This window comes from Lichenostomus cassidix, chromosome 11, assembly GCF_008360975.1.
Source record: "Lichenostomus cassidix isolate B80296 chromosome 11, HeHo_3.0, whole genome shotgun sequence".
NCBI classification, from domain to species: domain Eukaryota; kingdom Metazoa; phylum Chordata; class Aves; order Passeriformes; family Meliphagidae; genus Lichenostomus; species Lichenostomus cassidix.
The window spans coordinates 1,670,469-1,687,204 of record NC_139492.1 but is presented as its reverse complement, the minus strand read 5'-3'; the positions used below and the strand labels follow the sequence as shown (position 1 = coordinate 1,687,204).

The following is a 16,736-nucleotide window of genomic DNA, read 5'->3' as shown; positions in this document are numbered from 1 at the left end:
TGGACAAAACCAGAGTTTCTCCTTGGCTCTGCCACTCCCTCTGCAGGTTATTCCCAATCCGGTGCATTTTTTACAGCAAACGAGGTTTCCCAATCCCTGGATAAAATCTTCCTTGCCCTCAGTGGAGTCATTAATTCAATCTGCTGCAATAGCACCTTAATTAGGTTAAATTAACGCTCGCCGGTCCCAGGAGGGATGGAATAAAGCTCTTTATTGTGAGGATATCGAGTTCCAGGCAGAATCCTGGTCCTTATCTCATCTTGTGCTCTTCCTCCAGCCGTTCCCTGGGCCAGCATTCCAGCAATCCCCACCGAAATGATCCATGTGGTGTTCAAACCTCATGCTTGTGGCTCGAATGCCAGAAAAATCAGAGCTGAAGAGTTGATCAGAGTTGAATCGGAGTTTAATCAGAGTTGAATCGGAGTTTAATCAGAGTCAAATCAGAGTTTAATCAGAGTTAAATTGGAGTTTAATCGGAGTTTAATCAGAGTTTGATTGCTTGTGTTGTGCCAGGTGTGACAATGATCCCAAATTGTGTGGGATGTCCTTGTCCTTCATCCCCATGTCCCCCTCAGCTCTGATCCTTGTAGGACCAAGAGTTACCCAAGCTGAGCTTTGCCAGGAGCACCTGATCCATGGAAAACCTGGCTTTGAGCATGGGAATGGCTGAAGGGATTCACTCAGGTGCTCTGCAGGAGCAGAGAATGCAGACAGGATGATCCCAGCGTGGATTGTCCCAGTGCCAGCTCCACCAGCAACCCCAAATAAATCCCACACTTCATTCCAGCTAACCCAACACACGCCCTCAGACAAAATAACAAATGTCCAAGTCGATTTTCCTGCTTCTCTGCCTTTAATGCATGCTGAAAGGGCTTTGATCACAATTCCAAGCCCCCTAAACAATCCCATATTCTCCCTCCTCCCGCCCCGATGCACCTGAGCTCCTCTCCAGGAGCCGCCCTGGCTTCGTTTCCAAAAAACAAAGAATTCTTCCCTTTCATAACATTCCCGTCCTTTTCCAGAGGATCTTTGCTCAGGCCCAGCATGGGGTCCAGGCATCCCCCAGCTCTGCTCCCCCCGTTCTTTCAGCGCTGGAATTCAGCTTTTAACAAACGGTTTTTCTGAGTGCTCCGGGTGTTCCTGGCTTCCAGAGGCTCGTCCGTGGAAAACGGCGATGGGAAAAACAGACCCGAGAGGTTTTCCAGTCGTAAAACGCAGACATAAAATGCCCTCGGTGAGCAGAGTTCACAGGCAGGACGCAGGCTGCCAGAACCATCCGGGTTTTCCTGGGTTTTGTGGGATAATCACAGGTTTTTCCTGGAATGTTGGGATAGGATTGAGAAAGCAAACCCAAAAAGGCAATCTTCAATCCTTAAAGATTCTGGTATCCCAGTCCTGGGAGACCTGGAGGTGAGGCTTGGAGATGCCCAAAGTAGGGAAAAAGGGTGACACTGAGTGAGTTCTGGCTGTTCCCACACAGCTGGTCTAAGGAATTCTGTGAGCACCAGGAGGGAAAGCGCAGGGAATTAATTAATGGGATGGAGGCTGTTGGACAATTACCCCAGAGCAGCTCTAATTGCAGCTGCACTAACGAGCTTTTCCTAAACACCACATCCCAGCTCTCCTTCTCCTTCCCCCCATCCCAGCACTGCTGTGGTTTCCCTAATTTCCCGTTTATCCAGCAGCAATCCTTAATTTGGGGATGAGGAGCAGCATCCTTGGCAGAGCGCTGGGAGCATCCCTGGCTGTGGGAAAACCCCGTAGCTCAGCAGCTCCCAGGAATATCTGCCTTTGCCATCAGCTCCGGGGTTGTTTATTTGTGGGAAGCAACAGCCAGAAACCTCTTGTTCCACACTCCCCATTTGTCTTCATCCCGGAGCTTTTCCACACCTCGGCGTTCCTGGCAATCAGAGAGTTCCCTCTGGAGCTTTCCTGCTCCAGGAGAAAGCAGGGAAGCAGGACAACATCCACCTGTGGGGGTTTGAAGTGATAAGGAGGGTTCAAACACATTAATTCATTGATTTTTGGGCAGATTTGGGTTAAAGCTCATTTATGGTTCATTTCTGGCGGCTGTCGAAGGGTGAATGATGGATCCCAGGGCTTTCCCCCATTTTTGGAGCCCTAAAATGGAATTTGGACATCTCCAGGCAGCTCTAGGGACGGCACAGGTTGGCTTTGGGCTGCTGTGCCTGAAAAAAAAGAGGGAAAATTATCCACATGGATCTGGGAAAAAGGTTCAGGAAAGCTCTTTACCACTTCAGCTTTGCAGGACATCAAACGCTTTTCCTTCTGTCGGGTGGAATTTGCATCCAGGGGGGAATTTGGATATTCCCTCCCCCTCTCCTGCCCTTTTTTGCTGGAGCATCCAAGGAACCCTCCTGGCTTCCACAAGTTTTCCAGCTTTTCTTTTTCCACGATGCAACCTTTTAAAAATTCTTCTCCCCTTAGGAATCTTGGGATGTTTCAGGTTTCCTTGGCCAATCCGGAGCCTCGTGGAGCTCAAGCTGTTCCTTTGAAGCCACAAAAGGCTCAAATACAACCTAAGGAATTTGCTACCAGAAAGGGTGGAAAATTCCTCCTCCTCCGGGATGTTCCCTGCCGGATTCGGTGGCAAGGAAAGGGGAGGGAAATAAAAAGGGCAGGAAAATAAAAATGAGGAATAACTCGGCATTTGGGGCCCAATAAAAATGAGGAATCTTTAGGCAAAAGGAAAAAATGGAAAATGTTTATGGGTGTTTGAGGAAAGGTCAGGTTTTACTGGATTTCCTCCCAAGAAGGTCGGAATTTCAAAGGGTTGATCGAGAAATGGTCCCTGCCTGGTTCTGCTGAGCAAAAAGTGGAAGTTGTGGTGTAAAAGTGGTGACAAATTCCATGAATGTTTAATTTCCTGCAATTCATTAATTTCTCTTTTATTGGCTGGAGATAAGGCTTTGCACAGATCCATACTGGAGATGCTGGGATGAGGCTTCAGCTCTTGGGGTTGACTCAAGACACCCATAAATAATTTGAATTAGGAATCAGTTTTCCACTACCAGCTCCTTGGGTTCAGTGGGAATGTGATGGAAAAATAGAAACACCAATTTAGGGACAGAATCTGCGACCCTTCCTCATCCCAAACAGTCCTGAGGGGGATTGTCCCTGCTTTTATTTGAATTCTCAGCTTGGAGATTATCATACCTTCGATAGGAAAACCATTTAAATCCAATCCAGCTTGGATCAAATCTCCAAATCAAACCCAAAAACCTCATCTCACATGCAATCATGGGATGGGTTGGGTTGGAAAGGACCTTAAATCCCATCCAGTGCCACCCCTGCCATGGCAGGGACATTTCCACTGTCCCAGGTTGCTCCAAGCCCTGTCCAGCCTGGCCTTGGACACTTCCAGGGATCCAGGGGCATCACAGCTTCTCTGGGATTTCCATTCCAGCACAGGAATCCTCTCCCTTCCGGCACAACCCTCAAACACCCATCACCTCCAGGAGCCCCTCTGGGCAAACCTCAGCACAAGGCAAGGCAGAAGAGGGAATTTTTGGCTGCTAAAAACATTCCCGGGGGGGAAATCCCTCCTGAGCCCCTTGCGGTGACACAATCCCAGCTCTGCTCCTGGCCGCGGCGGAGCTCCCGCTCTGCGCTCCGGCTCTGGCTTTTGCCGGTTTTCCTTGGGAGCAACCGGGATTTGCACGTTCAGACAACCTCCCGATGCTCTCCTGGCAGGGGCAGAGCTGGAGGCAGCGTAGGAAAGTTCCTTTGTCTCCTGTTTCCATTTTTCTTGGAAGGGAGGGCAGCGCGAGAGGCGGCGGCCGAGGAGCGGCGGATCCGCCGGCCAGATTGCTGCATCCAGCAGGGAAAGGGATTGATCCCTGATGGGAGCTTGGGCTTGGAGGCCACGGCTGGGATGGGTGCTGGCTGGAAAACCCCAGGGAGGATTCCCCTGCAGCAGCAGGATCCAGAGCAGGATGGAGAGAGGGATGGAGCGGTGGAATGAGCACGGGAAGAAGCTCTCCCAGCAGGAATTCAGGAGAATTCTGAATTCCTGGTACCCCAAATCCTGTGGTGCTCACTGAATCCCTCAAATCCCCAACTGCCAGAGATTCCTGGAGATTCCCAGGTTCATTTGCAGACATTCCTGGAGATTTCTGGAGATTCCCAGGCTCATTTGGACTAAAAATGATGGAACTGGAAGCCCAAGGAAGCTTTGTCAGAGTGAGGATAGAACAGGAAAGAATAGGAAATCCACCCCTTTTTCTCCCACCCGTGGAATTATTTTGAAGGCAGCGCCGCCTTGCCTGGCGAAATCTGACTCAGGAATTTTGCCTCCTCGAGGCTGGCAGGGCTGGCAGCAGGACAGAAACATTTGCTCCAAGAAAACTTGGCAGAAAGCGGGATTTCAAAAAAAAAAAAAAAAAACCCAACCCAAACAAGAAATCGAGCTAATCCCTTCATTCTCTCCGTAGCTTTTCCCTCCCGAGCTGCCTCTCCGCAGCCTGCCGGGGTGTGCTGCGGATCCCAGGTGCCTCCCGGCAATTAAGGAGAGTTAAAATTCCTTCCTGACCTTGGGTTTCTCAAGCGCCGCGCTCGGGTTTGGCATCTGTCAGGCTGCTGGAAACAACACCCAGCGTGCTGGGGCTTGTTCCCGCTGTTCCCTGAGCCTGGGGGGACGAGGGGATCGGGAGCAGGTGGGACTGGGAACAATGAGGAGCTGCAGGCTGCTGGAAAATCCAGCGGGAGCAGGAGGAGGGGTTGGCAGGCAGCCATCCCGGCAGACATTCCCGGGAGGTACCTGTCCTGCTGGGCAGCCTTTGGAATTCCTCATCCGTGTGTTGGCTCTTCCTTTTTACTTCTCCCAAGGGAGGATGGAGAGATCCATAGGTGGGGCAGGCAGAGAATGGTGGGATGGGTTGGGTTTGGAAGGATCTTAAAGCTCATCCCATTCCATCCCTGCCATGGCCAGGGACATTTCCACTGTCCCAGGCTGCTCCAAGCCCTGTCCAACCTGGCCTGGGACACTTCCAGGGATCCAGGGACATCACAGCTTCTCTGGAAAACCTGTGCCAGGGCCTCCCCATCCTCCCAGGGAAAAAACTATCCATGTGTCGTCAGAGACAAATTCCCAATTTGGGATTGGTTTGCCCTTGGGGAAGCTGAAATTAGGATTTTCCAGCTGCCTGCAGTGGATGCCCATGTCAATCCCAATGGGATGACATCCAGGGCTTGGGTGGGATAACATCTCAACTTTGTATTGCTCAAATAATCTTTATATCTGGAAAAAGCAAAGGAAACTGGGATAGTGTGCTGGGATTTGGCTGCTGCCCTACAAAACCAAGGAGTCACTGTGTCCCACCCGACCCTCATGGCAGGTGGCTGCTTGTTAGGGAAGAGGGCTTGGGAGAGGGGAATATTTCTCAGGAATAAAATTACCAGGCAGCAGAGGATGCAAAATTGGCCCAGATTCCCCAAGTTCATCAAATCCTGGCATTTTTTAGAGGGGTTTTGTGGTGGGAAATGTCCTTTTCTCATGTGAGGGAATGGACTCTCTTTCTCCCACTCCACAAAATCCCCCAGGGCTTTCCCAGGAAACCAGGTTAGGTGGGATTTGTAAGCGAAAACACCTCCCCTGACCCAACTTTATATTTCCATTTCCTCTGTAAAACTGGGAAATCACCACGGGTTTTCTTTGAGAATCAACTGTTCTTCCCCAGCTTGGAGCAGCGAGTTCTCCCTCGGCCGAGCTGCTGCTCCATCTGTCAAAAGGGAGCGAAAATTCCAACCCAAACCTTTCAAAAATATCCCAGCCATGGCTTGTTTTGGCTGGATTGCTCCGGTGAGCTCCAAGCTGGCAGGGAAGTGGGAAGATCTGCTGGAGCAGGGTGGATGTGGGCGAGCGCTGGAGCAAGGAGAAGCCCTGGAAAGTTTGGGTGGATTTGGAGGAGAGCAGCTTTTTGGGGTGGTGTGTGGAGGGAAAAGCGACTTTTCCATGGATCCAGCTCCTAAAAGGCTCCTAAAGCCAGCGGGCCAAGGTGCTACTTAAGGAATTCTCCAATTCCTCCTGCTTTAGTGGATAATAATCCCATAAATAAACTCCTTTCCTCTGTAGGAAGCAAAGCGAATGTCTTGAAAAAACACATTTTGCGCTGAAATATTTCAACTCTCCAGCTCGGGCTGGCCCGAAAAAAATCCCTTTTTTCCCTCCCTTTCCCCCTATTCCTTGATTTCTCTCCTTCCACAATGCTTTTGAACGAAACGATACCAGCAGCGGGAGAGGAGCGGGGCGGGTCGTGCCAAGCCCTGTCCAAACAACCCCGCAGCCTCGAGCTGCTCCCGGCTGGATCCTGGAATTCTCTCCCGCTGGCTGATAACGTGAGCGTGATTCACACTCTGGCAGAGCGCGGCGTGGCCCTCGCAGCTCCTCTGTGGTGCAATTCCCTGGGGTTTGCCCGGGAGTCGTTGGGAAAGCTGCTGGGAAAAGGAGAATGAGAGAGAGAGCAGCCTCTGGGGGGTGAAAATGCTCTGAGGTAGTTTTTAGTCATCTAGAGTCTCTCAGACAGCGCTGGGATGCGGGAATGAGGCAGGGATGATGCGGGAATGAGGCAGGAATGGTGTGGGAATGATGCAGGAATGATGCAGGAATTATATGGGAATGATGCAGGAATGATATGGGAATGATGAGGGAATGATGTGGGAATGATATGGGAATGGTGCGGGAATGATGAGGGAATGATATGGGAATGATGAGGGAATGATGAGGGAACGATGCAGGAATGATGTGTTAATGATGCAGGAATGATACAGGAATTCCATGCAGGAATGATATGGGAATGATACAGGAATGATGCAGGAATGATGCAGGAATTATATGGGAATGATGCAGGAATGATACGGGAATGATGAGGGAATGATGTGGGAATGATATGGGAATGATGAGGGAATGATGAGGGAATGATGAGGGAATGATGTGTTAATGATGCAGGAATGATACAGGAATTCCATGCAGGAATGATATGGGAATGATACAGGAATTATGCAGGAATGATGTGGGAATGATGAGGGAATGATGTGGGAATGATGCAGGAATGATGCAGGAATGATGTGGGAATGATGTGGGAATGATGAGGGAGTGATGAGGGAGTGATGCGGGAATCATGCAGGAATCATGAGGGAATAATGCAGGAATGGTGTGGGAATGATGTGGGAATGATACAGGATTGATGAGGGAATGATGCAGAAATGAGGCAGGAATGATGCGAGAATGGTGTGGGAATGATGAGGGCATGATGAGGGAACGATGCAGGAATGATATGGGAATGATGTGGGAATGATGCAGGAATAAGACAGGAACGATGCCTTGGATGGAGTCACCCCACAGCACTTCCCGCACGGTGGCATTTTCCACCTGGGGAGGACAGGATTCCCTGGATATCATGCCTAGGAAAAGTTCTTAGTGCCGTGCAGGGATGCAGGAACCACAAAAATCAGTTTTTCCCAAAGCGTTGACGCTGCGCTCCGATCCCATCGCTGGGATTCCAGCAGGAATTCTGCACCCTTTCCATGCTGTGGCTTTGCAAAGCTGGGGCTGGGTGGCACCAGGATCTCTCCTTCTTCCAAAGAATTGGATCTCGGAGTCCAAATTTGGGAACAGAGGTTGTTTTCGAAGGTCAGGTCGCTCTGGCCGCCTGCAGGAAATTATTGTGCCCCAACGCCAGGAGCTAAGGCAGGGGAAGGAGAAATCTCTGGGAAACAAAACAAAGGGAAAGATGAGAGTCCTGAGAAATCCAGGCTGTCCCTCAGCGAGGGGAGGCGGCGTGGATGGACGGGAAATTTTGGTCAGAACGGCTTTGTTTGAAGGGGAAAAATAAGGATGTGGATCCTGCAGAGATTCTGTGCTGCTTCCCTCAGGTGCTGAAGGGAAAAACATCCTAAAATACCTGGAGCATCACAAAATTCCGCTGGGGAATGGGAGCACGCTCGGTTTCCTTTGGAAAGGTGAAAATGGCACAATAATTGAGATGGATTCAGTCTGGCTGAGGTTCTGTGCTCCCCCAAAATGGATTTTTCCCACAGTTTTCCAGCTTATCCAACCTCCAATTTTTTTCTCCAAGCTGCCCTCAGAGTGTTTCCCGCTCCAGGTTCACTGGAATTTGTGGTGATCACAAAAAATCCATTGTTTTTCCAGCCCCCCACCTGAGACTGGGATGATTTACTGGGAATTGGGATTAGCAAAGAGCAGAGTGGTGATTTTTGTGCTGGAAAAATCCCCTTTTTCCATGGGAATTGGGCTTCCAAGCAGGAACTGTTGGGAACAGCGAATCTCCCGTGGTTTAGTGGTCTGTGCTGGATTTGGCTGCTCCAGGGGGTTGTGCTGAAGCTTGGAGCTGGGATTTTCTTGATGGTTTTTTCTTGATTAAGACAAAAATAAAATAAGTAAAATATAATGAAATAGAATAGCATAGAATAGCATAGCATAGAATAGAATAGAATAGAATAGAATAGAATAGAATAGAATAGAATAGAATAAAATAGAGTAAAATAAAATAAAATAGAATAGACAAAGGCAATCTAGACCTATATTGTGCAAAACAAAATCTACAACATTTCCAGACATTCCCCCATTCCAGACTGGTGAATTTCCAGCCCTACAGTGACAAGCTGCTGTCTTAGGTGATGGGAGAAAACATGGAAAAAGGGGGGAAAAAAGGCATTTCCAGCTTCCAAAGGGTGAGGGACATCCAAAGAAAATTGGGCTGTGACTGCTGGAAACGTGCTGGGAAAGCTGCCGTGACCTGGCTGGGTCGTGGTTGGATCCTGTCCTTTCTCAGCCCCCAGTGAAGGAATCGGAGATGCTTGGAAAACATCCTGGGAAGGGGCTGAGTCTGTCCCTCTGTGGGCTTTGTTTGCTTTAGTCTGGGGATTCTGGAGTTATTTGGAAGTTTTTCCCAGCGTGTCCATCGGCTGCTCCTCATGGAATCCACATCTTTCCTGTACTGTCCATGGCCTCTCCTCGCTCCTTCATCCCTCTCCCCGTGGCAGCCAAACACTGCTCCCAAAAATGCAGCCTGACCCCTTTCTGCCCAGTTTTTGGGGGTGGTTTTTCCCCCCAGCTGTCCCGTGTCTATGGATGGATGGATGGATGGATGGAAGGATGGATCTTGGCTTTGATGTTGAGTTTTCCTGGCTTGTGCCCACCTTGGAGCTGGGGACACAGTTCTGGGAGCTCTGTGGGGTTTCCTGGTGGATCCCACTGCTGGGAATTTGGGGTCAGCAGGTGAGGCTGCTCCCCCTCAGCAGGGCTCTGCCGCCGTGGGGAGAAGGAGCTGCTGCCAGAAAAATTCCTAAAGAATTCCTTCTGAGATGAAGAGAACGAGGCTGGATGGGAGGACTTTGGGGTCAGACCCCTGCCTTTGGGATGGAGCTCCTGGGTTATGTGGGAATGCTCTGTGTGACACCAACCTGTCCTTCTCCATGTGATGAGAGCTGGAACTCGGATCATTCCCACAGGGAATTCCTCAGAGAAGCAAAGCTCAGCATCTCCAAGATGGGATGATTTACTGGGAATTGGAACCCTGTCCATGTCCAAGGTTCCACCAGATTCCCATGGCTGCTCAGGAAGCCAGCTCCACCACGGCATTCCCAGGAGGATCTGCCATCATTCCAAGCGTGGGGAGAACTGACAAGGGGCGGAGGCAGTGGATCCAGGCTTGGAATGACAGCTCTGGAATGACAGCATCGGTTGTGGGATTGAGAGGATGAGAACTGGGATGAACTCCTTCCAAGAGGGTGGAGGGAACGCCCAGGGGACGGTGGCACGGATTTGGCTTCCTCCAAGCAGCTGGGAGCAGCCAGCTCCACACACTCCCAATTATCCTGCTGGGCGACTTCCAGCTCTCGGTTCCCATTGAATTCCTGGCCCCGGAGCGTTTTTGTCAGGATGCTTTTGTCTGACTCAGGCCACTTCAATCCCGCCCCAGAGTGTCTCCCAGCCAGGAGCACAGTGGCTGCTGGGTTTTGAGGAAGCCTCCTGCTTCCCTGTCCCTTCTCCGTCAGCTTTTCCTCACCCTCCTGCGTTTGGTGCCGGCTGGAGAGGATCCATGGGATCTTGGAGTGCATCCATGGGATCTGCTGCTCTATTGTTTGACTGCTTCCTAACCAGCTTTCGTCTGGTTCCTTCCTGGGGGTGGCTCAGTGAGAGCAGTGCTCAAGGAGACACTCAGAGAATCCCAGAAAATCAGGAAAATGTGGCTGCTGGGAGTGTCAGAGCTCATTAAAAGTGCCAGACATGCCCTTTCTGCTCCCTCTCCCTTGCCATTCCGCTCGCTCTGGGTTGGTTTTTTCCAGGAATTCTCAGGGCTTTAAATAGCACTTCCAGAATGGCAGCAGCTGGTGAGGAGCTGAGCCCACCTTCCGTCACCCAGCCCAGACACACTCCATGGGAATCCCTGGATTTTGGCCATCAGAGGCACTTTGGGAAAGGCAGAGCTGCTGGAGAGCCACCAAGGAGCCACCCAAAGCCACCCCAGCCTTTCCCACCCACCGAGTGTCTCCCAGCTTTAAATGGGAATGGGTTTGGGATGGGAGGGTTGATAGTCCCAAACATCCCCACGGGACCTTTGCAGAGGCTGTAGATCCATAGGATCATCCAGGTTGGAAAAGAGCTCCAAGGTCACTGGATCCAACCTGGGGCTGATCCTTGTCACCAGGAGGGATGCCACAGAAGGAATTCCTGCAGGAATGACTGGATCATGAAGTCCTTACAAGTGGCAGCAGAGGAATTTCCTTCTGGCCTCCCATGCCTGTCCCTCTCCATCTGCTCCCTTTGGAGATAGGATGTTGTGGGATTTTGGTGCTGCTGGAACAACAACATGTTGTTGTGTCCAGGAGGGACTCAGGATCCATCATTTCCCAACTTTGGGAATGAGCACAGGGCTCAGAGCTCCTCTGCAGCCAACTCTTTGGGACCCAGGATTGAAAAGAGGCACGAGAAAAACAATTTGTGCGGTGTTTCCTGCAGCCAGGCAGGATTTATCCCATAAATTTCCTCATGGAATGAGCCCTTTTTAAAGTGCTGGCAGCACAGCAGAGCTCCGGAGGAGACAGGGGGATGCAGAGGCAGCGAGGAGACCAAGACCCCTCTGCAAGGTGTGCTCACCCCTCTGGGACACCCTGGAAATTGTCCCCAAAACATCCCTGAGGATGGGATTTTGGCAAAAAGAATGGATGTTCTCCAAGACCCTGCTATTCCTGGAAGGGATTTGCTGCCCCAAGCTCACACATCTGGAGAGATCACCCCACACTGCAGCATTCCTTCCCCTCCCAGCTGTCACCTGGGCTTATCCACCCCAAATCCCAAGGCTGGCGTTTCTCCCATGCCCTCTTTGGAGGGATGCAATCTCCAGATGGGAAACCTCCAAGCTTCCCTGCGGTTTTCCAGCGCCGCTGGGAGGCTGCAGCCGCCCAGAAGGAGCAGCCAGCATCAAACATCTGGCTCTGATATCCCTGTTTACCGCAGGCTCGTTGGGAGCCACATTCGTGGCACGTGAAGTCATCCGGCGTCCTCTGGAGATGCTTCCCTGCAGCCCAGAGTGGCTTCCTTGGGTCTGCAGAGCTCCCACCCAGCATCCCACTCGGTCTGTGCATCCCTTTGGCTGCGAGGAGACAGAGGGGGAAAAAAAGCTGTGTTGATTTGAGCATTGTGTGAAAGTATTTTCCCATCGTTTTCCACGAAAAGCATGATTTAATTAACATTTTTAGATGTTTATTATTGAAGAAAGCTTGCGCCGCTGCTGCCGCCTGGGTTGCGGGGGATTTTTTTTTTTTTTTTTTATTTTTCCCCTCGGTTTTCCCCAAGTTGTGTTTGTTGTGAAAGAGTTGAGTCACGTTCCGTGGGATAGCTGGGAGGGGAGGGATGGATGGATGGATGGATGATGGATGGAGGATGGAGAGATGGATGGATGGATGGATGGATGGATGATGGATGGGTGGATGATGGATGGACAGATGGAGGGAGGGATGGATGGATGGATTGATGGATGATGGATGGATGGATGGATTGATGGATGATGGATGGATGATGGATGGATGGATGGATGATGGATGGATGGATGGATGGATGGACAGATGGAGGGAGGGATGGATGATGGATGGATGGATGATGGATGGAGGATGGTTGGATGGATAGATGATGGATGGATGGAGGATGGATGGATGGATGGATGGATGGAGAGCACCCACCCATCCCAACATGCCCCATCTGGGAATTTGTGGGGCATCAGCTTGGTGATGTTGGTGTCCATGCATGGAATAAGTCAGGAATAGCTTTAAATGGCCTTTAAATTCCCAGACTGATGGTTTTTTTGGTGGTTACACTACAGGAGTGAGCTGGATCCATGCAAGGATTTTTTTATCCATGGTCTTCATGGAATCTGAGAATAGTTTGGGTTGGAAGAAACATTTTTGGTCTGACATCTTTGGTTTAAGCAGCATTTCTTGGAGTTTATGGCTTTTAAATCGCTGATTCTTGACTTTAGGAAAAGGAATTTTTGTGATATGTGCTTCCAAAGGGAGATCACCCAAAGCCAGGGGAGGAGTCAAGGTCATGGTGGTGATCTGATGTTGTGATCTCAGCAGGACTGCTGGAAAAGGGGGATATTTAAGGGATTTGGGGCTGTAGGGACAGTGCCAGCCTATTTCTTGATGGGATGTTCCCACCTAGAGCAAATCCAATGGTCAAAACCCCTCCATCCTAAAAGGCATAAAATTGGCTGCTGGCTCGGGATGCCGAATAACATCTTCAGCTGACAGGTTTCAACTCTGGATCCTTTTAGGGCCAAAACCGTCCAAAATTTAGGGCCAAAGTCCACTTGTCTCTGCAGGGCTCTGCCCAAGGAGGGGGTGGTGGTGGTTGCAGGGTTGTCCTCATGTACCAATACCAGGAATGGGGTGTTTGCTGCGTTGTGTCTTTTCTTGGCATTTAAAAAAAAAAGAAAAATAGAAAAGAGAAAGAAAGAAAATCCATTTTTAGCCCTCTAAGCACATCCCTAACCTCACTCCAGCTCCGGCGGCTCCCCTGCACCAGCGCTGCGCTTTTACTCATCAGGAAAGTAAACACGGGCTGTAGGGCTCTGAAACAGCTTAAATCCCAAAAATACCGCCCTGGAGGACAGGGATAAACAGTGCTCGAGTGTTATCATTCGTGCCGGGGGTGCTGGACGCTGCCACGACCACAAGTTCTTCCCCAGCCCGGGAAAGTGCCTGGGAGCTCGGCCGGGAGCAGCTGGAGCTGGGAAGGGATTTGTTTGGCATTGTCTGCCCTTATCAACAGCTCCCCACCTTCTGGGGGGCCTCAGGTCAGGGGTGGCTGCAGGATGGGTGCTGCAGGATGGGTGCTGGTGGCTCCTTGGTGCCACCAAGCCATCGGCAGGATGGTTTTGGGAAACTCTCAATTCGCTGATCCTCCCAGCTGGCGCCGTTTCCATCAGCTCTGGGTGGGTGGGAGTTGATCCCGAGGAGACCCCTGGGCTCCGTGTGGGATTTTGTGCTGGTTAGCGGCAGGGCTGGGTGATCCGGGAGGGTTTTCCCGGCTGGAATGATGCTGGGATTCTCCCTGTTAGTGTATCCATCCCGACCCGGGAGCTCGTGCCGCTCTGCTCCGGGAGGCGCCGCAGGAAGCAGGGAAGGTGTGTACACATATTTATATCGCAAAAAAATCCCAGCCCTCGGAGGGGCCCTCTGCTCGTCTCTCTGGGGCTAAAGATAGCCCTGAGTGCAGCTGAGTCGTGAATCAGGAGGAAAAAATGCGGGTCAGCTCCTGTGCGGAGCGGGGAACGCTCCGGGATTCGGCTGCTCCCGACCTCGGTGTGCGGGGCGGAATCGGAGCTGCAGCCGGGCAGACCCCATAGCTGCTCCTGACCCCACTGCTGCTCCCGACCCCATAGCTGCTCCCGACCCCATAGCTGCTCCGACCCCATAGCTGCTCCGACCCCATAGCTGCTCCTGACCCCATAGCTGCTCCCGACCCCATAGCTGCTCCCGACCCTCTCCGGGGGCTTTGGGAAAGGCTGTGGGTGGGTTGTGGGGTTGGTTCCTCTGCGGGGTTAACTGCGGGAGAGTGCTGGGGATGTTCCGGGGATGGAGTTGGTGCTGGGAGATCCGAGTGGGTAAACACGGCATTCCCAACCCATGGATGTGCGTACACGTGTGCTTGGTGTGTACCGGGACAGGGGTGACCACAGGCATGCTGCCATGGGCACACTGAGGGTCACTGACATCCATGGACACACCAATGGTCACTGATGGTCACACGTGTCCATGGACACCCTTATGGTCACTCACATCCATGACACACCGATGGCCACACGTGCACCCCGTGGCCATGGCAGCAGGTCCCTCTTTTAATTTATTTTTTTCCCTATCCCACTGTTGCAAAATCTACTCCCATTTTTTCTTGCTCAAGTAAAACCTGACATGGACTCGGGACCAGGTGGAATCCCAAAGGACAGGGAGGAGACACCTGGCAATGTCCCTGTCCCTGTCGTGTGCTCCTAGAGGAGTTGCTTCATTTCTCCATGCTTTGCTTTCCCCTTTTCCAAGTGGGTTTCCCTCTTGAAGGCGCTTTGGGTACTCATGGCAGCTCTGAAATTTTCATTTTCGTGTTCCCAAAATCCGTGAGGAGCAGGGTGACGGCAGCAGTGGCATTTCTGGAGGTTGGCATCGCCTGGGACCCAGCGGGATCATGGAATAGGTTGGGTTGGAAAAGACCTCAAGCTCATCCCATTCCCTGGGCAGCGACACCTCCCGCTCTCCCAGGTTGCTCCTGGGATCACCTGGAAGAGCCATTTGGTGCCATGGCACAGGTTAATCACTGCCCGAAGCGCTTCACCCTCTCCCCGAACAGAACGGCCCAGGGTGGCAATTCCATCCCTGCTCTCCCTTTCCCTCCGCCGGCGCTGGCAGCTCCCGGCAGAGCTCGGAGGTTTCTCCCTCGTTGAGGAGATAAAACTGGGATATTCTCGGAGCCGTGACCCGCAGATCCCGGGAGCTGGGATTGCCGTGGGCTGGAGGCTGAGCCGCTGCCTGTCGCTGCCGCTCCATCCCAGCCGCCGCTGCCCCGCGGATTCCCATCCTCCCCAAACCCCAGCGCCAGGAAATAGTTAACCACTCCGGGATTTTGATTAGCAGAGCCTTAAAGTCAGTAAAAAAGACAGTCGGGGAGAACTCTCAGGAGCATGCTAATGAAGTGAAGTCATCCGCGCACAGCCGAGGAGTATCCATGCCTGCTCCACGCCGCAGGATTCCCGGAGCGGGGCGCAGGTGGAGCAGGGATCCGCGGCTCGGCCGCCCCGCCGCCTTCGCTCCCCTCCCTCTGGATATTGCCACGCTTTCCCTGGGATTTTTTATTTTTTCTTTTCGCCTCACTGGAGCTTAATGATATTTCCAGCTCGGCGGGAGCTGCGGGAAGGCTGGAGATAGCGGAGTGAGAGGCTTAGAAAGACAGCGCGGGGCAGCTCCCGGCTCTGCGGGAAAGGTGAGGGAATTCTCTTGGAAAATCCCTTCTTCTCCCGGGAAAATCCCTTGGGTTTCTCCCTGTCGCCGGCGCTCGGGCTGTGGCACTGCTGGGGGTGGGGAAAGGGGGGAGTTTCTGGAAGAAAACGGTGCTGGCTCTGCAGCTGGAAAGTTTGGGAAGTGGGGTCTGGGGGATGGAGGTGTCCCAAAAATCCCGCAGTGTCCAGGTAGGGAGCAGGAGCAGCCCCTCTTGATCCCACTTGGAAAAATCCGTGGGCAGCTTCAGGAGCATTAAAAAATATCCTCCTGCTCCGGTGGGACTTTGCAAAGAAACTGTGGGAAGGTTGGATCCTTTCTCTCGGGATTGGCACCTCACAGGTCCTACCTTCGCTGTAAAAATCGGATTTTGGGGGTAATTGAGAAACTTAAGACAGAGCAAAGTTTTAGTTGAGCCTGAGGGCTAAACCCGGTAACTGCAGCGTGGCCAAATCCATGCTGGAGCTGATGAGTCGCCAGGGCTGTTTAATTTGTGAGAAATCACCCCACGAAAACATTGCATTTTTGTTTATGGGAAATGCAAGAACAATATACAGAGGAGGTTTCGCTCCTAAACAGCCGAGGTTAACCCGTTGAGGGTGATGATTCCAGGATTATTCCTGGGATAAGCTGAGCACAGATCGCTTTCCAGCGGTTAGAAACGAGCTGGTGACTCAGCGGCTGCCTCGGGTTTAGAGCTGTGCAGATCCTCGGTCTGGCTGTTCCCGAATTTTGTGTTTTCTGCCTCATGGAATTTTAATTTTCCTTTCGGGGCAGTGTCCAAGCTTGTGGCACTGCGAGGATTTCGAGGCAGGCAGACACCCAGCTTCTGGGTTTAGGAGATCTCCTGGAATACCTCTCTGCAAAAATGCATCCGTAAAAACCCAAAATCTCCTGATTTTGTCCATGTGGGGTTAACGGGATTGCAGTGTTTACTGCATTTTTGGGCCTAGGGACTCACAGTAGGACTGGTGACACGATGGCATTTTGAATCCTGACTGGAAGCATCGTTTCTTCATATCCCAAAAAGTGAGAGTTACTCGAAAAGCAATATCTCTGTCCCAAAGCAGAGCAATCCCTGGAAAACACCTCCGTGTCCCCTGCCGTGGGACACCTTTCTGGGAAGTTTGTCCCTTGGCAGGATCTCTCTGTTCCTGGAAATGCACCTTGGTCACCATGGGCTGCACTCCAGGGTGACAGCTGGGCAA

General features: G+C 51.7%; 1 protein-coding gene across 3 annotated transcripts in view; it reads left to right on the top strand.

Moving 5' to 3' along the window:
- The window catches only part of ZNF469 (zinc finger protein 469), a 164,391-nt gene that overhangs the window by 95,591 nt on the left and 52,064 nt on the right, over positions 1 to 16,736 (top strand). The window contains exon 1 of one of the 3 annotated variants that reach the window (XM_085071383.1): positions 14,828 to 15,514. The exons of the other annotated variants lie outside the window; for them this stretch is intronic. The gene's annotated coding sequence lies outside the window, so the exon portion shown is untranslated. Of the gene's footprint in view, positions 1 to 14,827; positions 15,515 to 16,736 lie in introns of those variants that run through there. 3 annotated transcript variants of the gene reach the window in all.